The sequence below is a fragment of the Drosophila biarmipes genome, unplaced genomic scaffold (genome assembly GCF_025231255.1).
Source record: "Drosophila biarmipes strain raj3 unplaced genomic scaffold, RU_DBia_V1.1 ptg000004l, whole genome shotgun sequence".
NCBI lineage: Eukaryota > Metazoa > Arthropoda > Insecta > Diptera > Drosophilidae > Drosophila > Drosophila biarmipes.
Window position 1 is genome coordinate 2,190,505 of NW_026114526.1, and position 8,518 is coordinate 2,199,022.

The 8,518-nt window shown below is 35.9% G+C and overlaps 1 long non-coding RNA gene across 7 annotated transcripts; it reads right to left on the reverse strand.

Annotated features, from left to right (window-relative positions):
• Positions 1-379: 379 nt before the first annotated feature.
• LOC127011653 (uncharacterized) lies at positions 380-5,572 on the reverse strand. 7 transcript variants are annotated; one of them, XR_007764839.1, is made up of 5 exons: positions 5,114-5,572; positions 4,942-5,059; positions 2,814-3,617; positions 2,642-2,759; positions 380-1,303 (listed from the first exon to the last, which is right to left on the reverse strand). It is a non-coding gene; the product is annotated as an uncharacterized LOC127011653 (long non-coding RNA). The 7 variants fall into 7 exon arrangements; XR_007764840.1 differs by having other exon boundaries at positions 2,814-3,629; XR_007764837.1 differs by lacking the exon at positions 4,942-5,059.
• Positions 5,573-8,518: the final 2,946 nt, after the last annotated feature.

The window sequence follows — 8,518 nt, forward strand, 5'->3', positions numbered from 1 at the left end:
TGAATTGTAAAGGATTTAGACGCGATAGTGTTCCTGTATCTTAATCTAATTATAACTAGGTACTTTAAGTTCGTATATTCTCTCTTCATTAGACTTACGATTTTTTAAACTCTTAAAATTACGACTCTCTTAATTAGGTATCTCACTCTCTCCCAAGACTCTTTTTTGTCTTTAATAGTGGTGCGTAGACTAATTATTAAAGCAAAAGGAATAGGTGCGTAGTTACTGATTGTCTAGTTTGTTGATGATGTATGACAATGTTTGCACGCCGAGTGCGAGCAGCTATGCGATGCTTAGAGTACTTGGTAATCAGAGAACTGGCCTTCGTGTATGCCATATTAACACTCAAAGCTTAGTATATAAAATTGAAGAATTAAGGTATTTTGTAGAGCGCTTGTCGTTTATATTGTCAGCTTTTAAATTTTCCACCACAATTTAAAAATTCCGCCAGGAATTGAAGTTGCCGAATTAAAATAGCAGAGCAAAGTTCAAAAAATTTTCCGATTACCAGCACTAAAAAGACAATTTCGATAGGTATTTTTAAGCAACTCTGATACCACAATTTTCGATAGCCAAGACTTGCTGACTGGCGCATCTCGATTTTTCGTTCCTTTTCCGTTTTGATCCTTGGCCGTGTGAGGATCGTTATTACTTGAAGATATTTTCATCAGTGTTTGAATCAAACTCAGATTTCTACCAAAGCCAAATCGTGAAAAATATCAGACATTCTCAGCCTTTTTGAAGGTTTTCTTTCACCACAAGGTTGCCGTTGAATAAACGAAGAGAATTCTTGGAAATCGAGATACTCCTTCTGGTGGTTTCTGTTTTCCTCGAATCGTGCGAAATTCTTGGAAGTCGAGGTACTCCTTCTCTTGACTTCAGTTTTCCTGGGAAAAAGTCCCTAAAGCGCAAAAAGGGGATCGTCAGCATTGTGGAAATTTCTTTAAAGTCGAGGCACTCCTTCTAGTGGTTCCAGATTTCCTGGAAAAAGTCCCTAAAGCGCATCAAGGTGATCGTCAGCATTGTGGAAAATTCTAGGAACTCGGGGTACTCTTTCCAGTGGTTACAGTTTTCCTGGAAAAAGTCTCTAAAGCGCATCAACGTGATCATCAGCTTCGAAGAAACTTCTCAGAAGTCGAGTTACTCCTTCTCGTGGCTTCAGTTTTCCTGGAAAAAGTCCATAAAGCGCACAATCGGGATCGTCGGCAGTTTCATCAGCTTTTCTCAGTGCACCATGTATCACAAATACAAACATACAACAGTGCAGCCCTCTGCTGAAGTGCACAAGTGGGCAGTCCCACGCCTGTAATCAATTCTAGTTAAAACAACATAATTTAAATTTAAAATCTTTAAGTTCCTATAAACTTAAAATTAAATTAAACAACTAAATTTAAAGTAAAAGTAAATTTAAAGTAAAGTTAAATAAGTAGATTAATTTTAATTATCTCAAATACTAGTGTAATCAAATAATTTGTAATGCAGTAAGCAATCTCGAAATGAGAGCAAGTTTTTAAGCCCCTAAAGGTGTTTTTCCCAATTCTTTCTACAGTCAATTGAAATGCAGTTTTACAATTTATAAACAAAATGACAGCCAATAATACAACAAATTGAAAGCGCTTTCAACGTTGGATATGGCGGGTAAGTGATCGGCTCTGGTCGTCATGCTATATATTTTGATTGACTGTTTATAATAATATTCCAATGTTCTTAATATTATAACAGAAATTCCCTCTCGATTAAATACTTCCTCAGTTAAATTCAATAATCAAAATTAATGTTTAAGTTTGGATAACCTTTATTTGATTCGATATGAGTTTAGCATACAACTTTATATGTTACTCAACTTTGTAACGTTAATGATCATTATTACTTTTTATATATATTAAACCTATTATAAACATGAATTGCTAAATTTCTTTACTAATGGAAGCTTGCGTCAATAAAGATGGTTAGGAGTTAGGCGTGTGTCAAAGGGATCACCAACCTCTGTCAGGTTATGCGGCTGCGGTGATCATGGTAGGGTGGGCAATGGCAGCGGCAAATAACATCATCGCTACTGACACCAACACACATATATCAGTTGCTGCCATTCCATCTAGGCAGCACCCTTTTTTTCAAGTATTCCCTCACTCTTTATCCCACTATTAATTCTCTTCTCCTACAATTTTACCTCAAAGTCAGTTCGCACGCGAATTAAAATAGGATATTGTATATACATATGCGAGCAAGTAGCACTGTGGATCAAATTGGAAATTCACTCCCTTTACCGACGAAAAAAAGAGCCGGAACCAGCGCGTGCCCCACTTGAAGCTACACCCACCATCTTTCGCTGCTGCTAGAATCATTTGTGATATGCTACAGTATTATATAATATAATAATCCTATTTTTGGCGCCCAACGTGGGGCCAAACCGGCAAGCCCGACTGCAAATTTTTTGTAAAGGACAGTCACTTCCATCTGACTAGGTTTCTATTTCTGACTTTGAAGTTTTTATTGTTTTCTAGTTTAGCGGTTTAGTTCTGTGGATACAATAATTTATTTATTGTCAGACTAGCAGTTGAACATAATTTTTAATTTTGTTAAATTCTCAGGATGTATTATAATAAATTTTGTAACTCCAAAATTTTACAATACAACTTACGCAATCGAGAAGTCTTTGTTAAGAACGGCCAAGAAATCTATAGACGCAAGACACCTCCAATTAGGATCCACTCCACTTACATACCGGGTTTACCAATTAATCACCACTATAAGTCAAGCTAAACACGCCATGCAAGCTCAGCATGATAGAAACGAAAGGTCATACAACTTACGCAATCGAGAAGTCTCTGTTTAAAACGGCCAAGAAGTTTGTAGGGCGCTTGTCGTTTATACTGTCTACTTTTAAATTTTCCACCACAATTTAAAAATTTTGCCAGGATTTAAAGTTGCCGCCAGGAATTATAATAGCAGAGCAAAGTTCAAATAATTTCCCAATTTCCAACACTAAAAAGACGAGTTTGATAGGTATTCCCAAGCAACTCTGGTCCCACAATTTTCGATAGCCAAGCCTTGCTGACTGGCGCACCTCGATTTTTCGTACCTTTTCCGTTTTGAACCTTGGCCGTGTGAGGATCGTTATTATCCTTTACATCCTCAGCCTTTTTGAAGGTTTTCTTTTACCACAAGGTTGCCGTTGAATAAACGAAGAGAATTCTGGGAAATCGAGATACTCCTTCTGGTGGTTCCTGTTTTCCTGGAATCGTGCGAAATTCTTGGAAGTCGAGGTACTCCTTCTCTTGACTTCAGTTTTCCTGGGTAAAAGTCCCTAAAGCGCAAAAACGGGATCGTCAGCATTATGGAAATTCCTAGGAACTCGGGGTACTCCTTCCAGTGGTTACAGTTTTCCTGGGAAAAAGTCTCTAAAGCGCATCAACGTGATCATCAGCTTCGAAGAAACTTCTCAGAAGTCGAGTTACTCCTTCTCGTGGCTTCAGTTTTCCTGGAAAAAGTCCATAAAGCGCACAATCGGGATCGTCGGCAGTTTCATCAGCTTTTCTCAGTGCACCATGTATCACAAATACAAACATACAACAGTGCAGCCCTCTGCTGAAGTGCACAAGTGGGCAGTCCCACGCCTGTAATCAATTCTAGTTAAAACAACATAATTTAAATTTAAAATCTTTAAATTCCTATAAACTTAAAATTAAATTAAACAACTAAATTTAAAGTAAAAGTAAATTTAAAGTAAAGTTAAATAAGTAGATTAATTTAAATTATCTCAAATACTAGTGTAATCAAATAATTTGTAATGCAGTAAGCATTCTCGAAATGAGAGCAAGTTTTTGAGCCCCTAAAGGTGTTTTTCCCAATTCTTCCTACAGTCAATTGAAATGCAGTTTTACAATTTATAAACAAAATGACAGCCAATAATACAACAAATTGAAAGCGCTTTCAAAGTTGGATATGGCGGGTAAGTGATCGGCTCTGGTCGTCATGCTATATATTTTGATTGACTGTTTATAATAATATTCCAATGTTCTTAATATTATAACAGAAATTCCCTCTCGATTAAATACTTCCTCAGTTAAATTCAATAATCAAAATTAATGTTTAAGTTTGGATAACCTTTATTTGATTCGATATGAGTTTAGCATACAACTTTATATGTTACTCAACTTTGTAACGTTAATGATCATTATTACTTTTTATATATATTAAACCTATTATGAACATGAATTGCTAAATTTCTTTACTAATGGAAGCTTGCATCAATAAAGATGGTTAGGAGTTAGGCGTGTGTCAAAGGGATCACCAACCTCTGTCAGGTTATGCGGCTGCGGTGATCATGGTAGGGTGGGCAATGGCAGCGGCAAATAACATCATCGCTACTGACACCGACACACATATATCAGTTGCTGCCATTCCATCTATTTCAAGTATTCCCTCACTCTTTATCCCACTATTAATTCTCTTCTCCTACAATTTTACCTCAAAGTCAGTTCGCACGCGAATTAAAATAGGATATTGTATATACATATGCGAGCAAGTAGCACTGTGGATCAAATTGGAAATTCACTCCCTTTACCGACGAAAAAAAGAGCCGGAACCAGCGCGTGCCCCACTTGAAGCTACACCCACCATCTTTCGCTGCTGCTAGAATCATTTGTGATATGCTACAGTATTATATAATATAATAATCCTATTTTTGGCGCCCAACGTGGGGCCAAACCGGCAAGCCCGACTGCAAATTTTTTGTAAAGGACAGTCACTTCCATCTGACTAGGTTTCTATTTCTGACTTTGAAGTTTTTATTGTTTTCTAGTTTAGCGGTTTAGTTCTGTGGATACAATAATTTATTTATTGTCAGACTAGCAGTTGAACATAATTTTTAATTTTGTTAAATTCTCAGGATGTATTATAATAAATTTTGTAACTCCAAAATTTTACAATACAACTTACGCAATCGAGAAGTCTTTGTTAAGAACGGCCAAGAAATCTATAGACGCAAGACACCTCCAATTAGGATCCACTCTACTTACATACCGGGTTTACCAATTAATCACCACTATAAGTCAAGCTAAACACGCCATGCAAGCTCAGCATGATAGAAACGAAAGGTCATACAACTTACGCAATCGAGAAGTCTCTGTTTAAAACGGCCAAGAAGTTTGTAGGGCGCTTGTCGTTTATATTGTCAACTTTTAAATTTTCCACCACAATTTAAAAATTTTGCCAGGATTTAAAGTTGCCGCCAGGAATTATAATAGCAGAGCAAAGTTCAAATAATTTCCCAATTTCCAACACTAAAAAGACGAGTTTGATAGGTATTTCCAAGCAACTCTGGTCCCACAATTTTCGATAGCCAAGCCTTGCTGACTGGCGCACCTCGATTTTTCGTACCTTTTCCGTTTTGAACCTTGGCCGTGTGAGGATCGTTATTATCCTTTACATCCTCAGCCTTTTTGAAGGTTTTCTTTTACCACAAGGTTGCCGTTGAATAAACGAAGAGAATTCTGGGAAATCGAGATACTCCTTCTGGTGGTTCCTGTTTTCCTGGAATCGTGCGAAATTCTTGGAAGTCGAGGTACTCCTTCTCTTGACTCCAGTTTTCCTGGGTAAAAGTCCCTAAAGCGCAAAAACGGGATCGTCAGCATTGTGGAAATTCCTAGGAACTCGGGGTACTCCTTCCAATGGTTACAGTTTTCCTGGAAAAAGTCTCTAAAGCGCATCAACGTGATCATCAGCTTCGAAGAAACTTCTCAGAAGTCGAGTTACTCCTTCTCGTGGCTTCAGTTTTCCTGGAAAAAGTCCATAAAGCGCACAATCGGGATCGTCGGCAGTTTCATCAGCTTTTCTCAGTGCACCATGTATCACAAATACAAACATACAACAGTGCAGCCCTCTGCTGAAGTGCACAAGTGGGCAGTCCCACGCCTGTAATCAATTCTAGTTAAAACAACATAATTTAAATTTAAAATCTTTAAATTCCTATAAACTTAAAATTAAATTAAACAACTAAATTTAAAGTAAAAGTAAATTTAAAGTAAAGTTAAATAAGTAGATTAATTTAAATTATCTCAAATACTAGTGTAATCAAATAATTTGTAATGCAGTAAGCATTCTCGAAATGAGAGCAAGTTTTTAAGCCCCTAAAGGTGTTTTTCCCAATTCTTTCTACAGTCAATTGAAATGCAGTTTTACAATTTATAAACAAAATGACAGCCAATAATACAACAAATTGAAAGCGCTTTCAAAGTTGGATATGGCGGGTAAGTGATCGGCTCTGGTCGTCATGCTATATATTTTGATTGACTGTTTATAATAATATTCCAATGTTCTTAATATTATAACAGAAATTCCCTCTCGATTAAATACTTCCTCAGTTAAATTCAATAATCAAAATTAATGTTTAAGTTTGGATAACCTTTATTTGATTCGATATGAGTTTAGCATACAACTTTATATGTTACTCAACTTTGTAACGTTAATGATCATTATTACTTTTTATATATATTAAACCTATTATAAACATGAATTGCTAAATTTCTTTACTAATGGAAGCTTGCATCAATAAAGATGGTTAGGAGTTAGGCGTGTGTCAAAGGGATCACCAACCTCTGTCAGGTTATGCGGCTGCGGTGATCATGGTAGGGTGGGCAATGTCAGCGGCAAATAACATCATCGCTGCTGACACCGACACACATACATCAGTTGCTGCCATTCCATCAAGGCAGCACCCTTCTTTTCAGGTATTCCCTCCCTCTTTATCCCACTATTAATTCTCTCCTCCTACAATTTTACCTCAAAGTCAGTTCGCACGCGAATTAAAATTGGATATTGTATATACATATGCGAGCAAGTAGCACTGTGGATCAAATTGGAAACGCACTCCCTTTACCGACGAAAAAAGAGCCGGAACCAGCGCGTGCCCATCACTCGCTGCTGCTAGAATCATTCGTGATATGCTACAATTTATTTGTTAATTCAAATATCAATATTATATGTTTGTTCGAAACGTGGTTTTCGTCTTATGTTAGTTACTCGTTAGAAGAGTGTAGTCGCTACGATCTAATGCAATCTCAATGCAAAATTTTGTTTATAAACATTCAAGTGATAGTTCCGTTGAATGGATATTTTGTTCAGATCACAAATACCTTATACTCATCAAAAACTTTGATTGGCTGCATTTATAGACCACAAGGATTTATTGACTACCAAAATGTAATTGACTTATTATCCCCTATGTCTATCTCTTATTCGGATGTTATCCTGGCTGGGGATTTCAACAGCAATAAAAATAAATAATCGGACGATCTATTCTATTCTATTGTCTTAAATTTAGTAATCCCATCAGCACCTACGCATTTTTCAAACCACTGTGATACACCACTTGACTTATTTTTTGTAACTGACTGTGATAAAATGTATAGTCAACTTTCAATGCCAATGTTTTTGAAACACGATCTATTTAATTTATAATATTAATACAGACATAACTGAAAACCATAAAGTTTATAGGGACTTTAAAAATATTGACTACGTCTTGCTAAGTACCGACTGTAATTTATGTGACTGGGAATTTATTTATGGCTGTACAAATATTAATTCTCAATTGTCTGTCGTACAAGATAATATAATATACTTATACAACCGTTCAGTATCATTAGTGATGAAAATGACCAAGCCTCGTAAAAATCCATGGTTTAGTTTAGCAATTAAGGTACCAATTGACAAACGGGATACTGCATTTCAAAAATGAAAGCGATATAAGACAAGCCAGCGCGCATCGCAATATAAAACTCTAAGAAAAAAAAAGTTTTACAATTAATTAATCAAAAGAAACGTAAATATTTCTTTAAAAGATTTACTAGGGCAACAACGAGTCCGCAGAAATGGGATGATATTAAGAAACTAGGCAAGTCCAACACAACCCGATGTGATGCCAATCCTGATGAACTTAATAAACAATTTATAAACTGTAAAGTACCGGATGTAACAAAAGATGACTATCTTGATCACCTTCCTCAAAATACATATCGAAATTGTGATATTATAAATTGCTGCTTTTATAATGCTACCTGTGATAGTAGTTTAAGTTTCACGGTTATTACTGAGTCTGATGAACTTAAATCAATGGTACTGATTAAGTCAAATGCAACTAGAGTCTACGACATAAGCCCAATATTTATAAAGATAATATTTCCAAAAATATTACCATTCATAATTTTTATATATAATGCTGCCTTGACACAATAAATAATTCCCGACTCTTGGAAATTAGCTAAAATAATACCAATCCCAAAATCTGCAAATGAATAGAGGCCAATTTCAGTCCTACCATATCTGTCAAAAGTCTTCCAACGACTTACGGCTGATCAGATGACGAATTATTTTAAAGCTAATAATATTCTAACTGATAAGCAATCAGGGTTCCGTGTTGGCAGAAGCTGTACAAAAGCTACAAATAAAATAGTTGAAGACATCAGGGTAAAAATGGATATTTTTTGAATCTTTTAGATTATAGCAAAGCATTTTA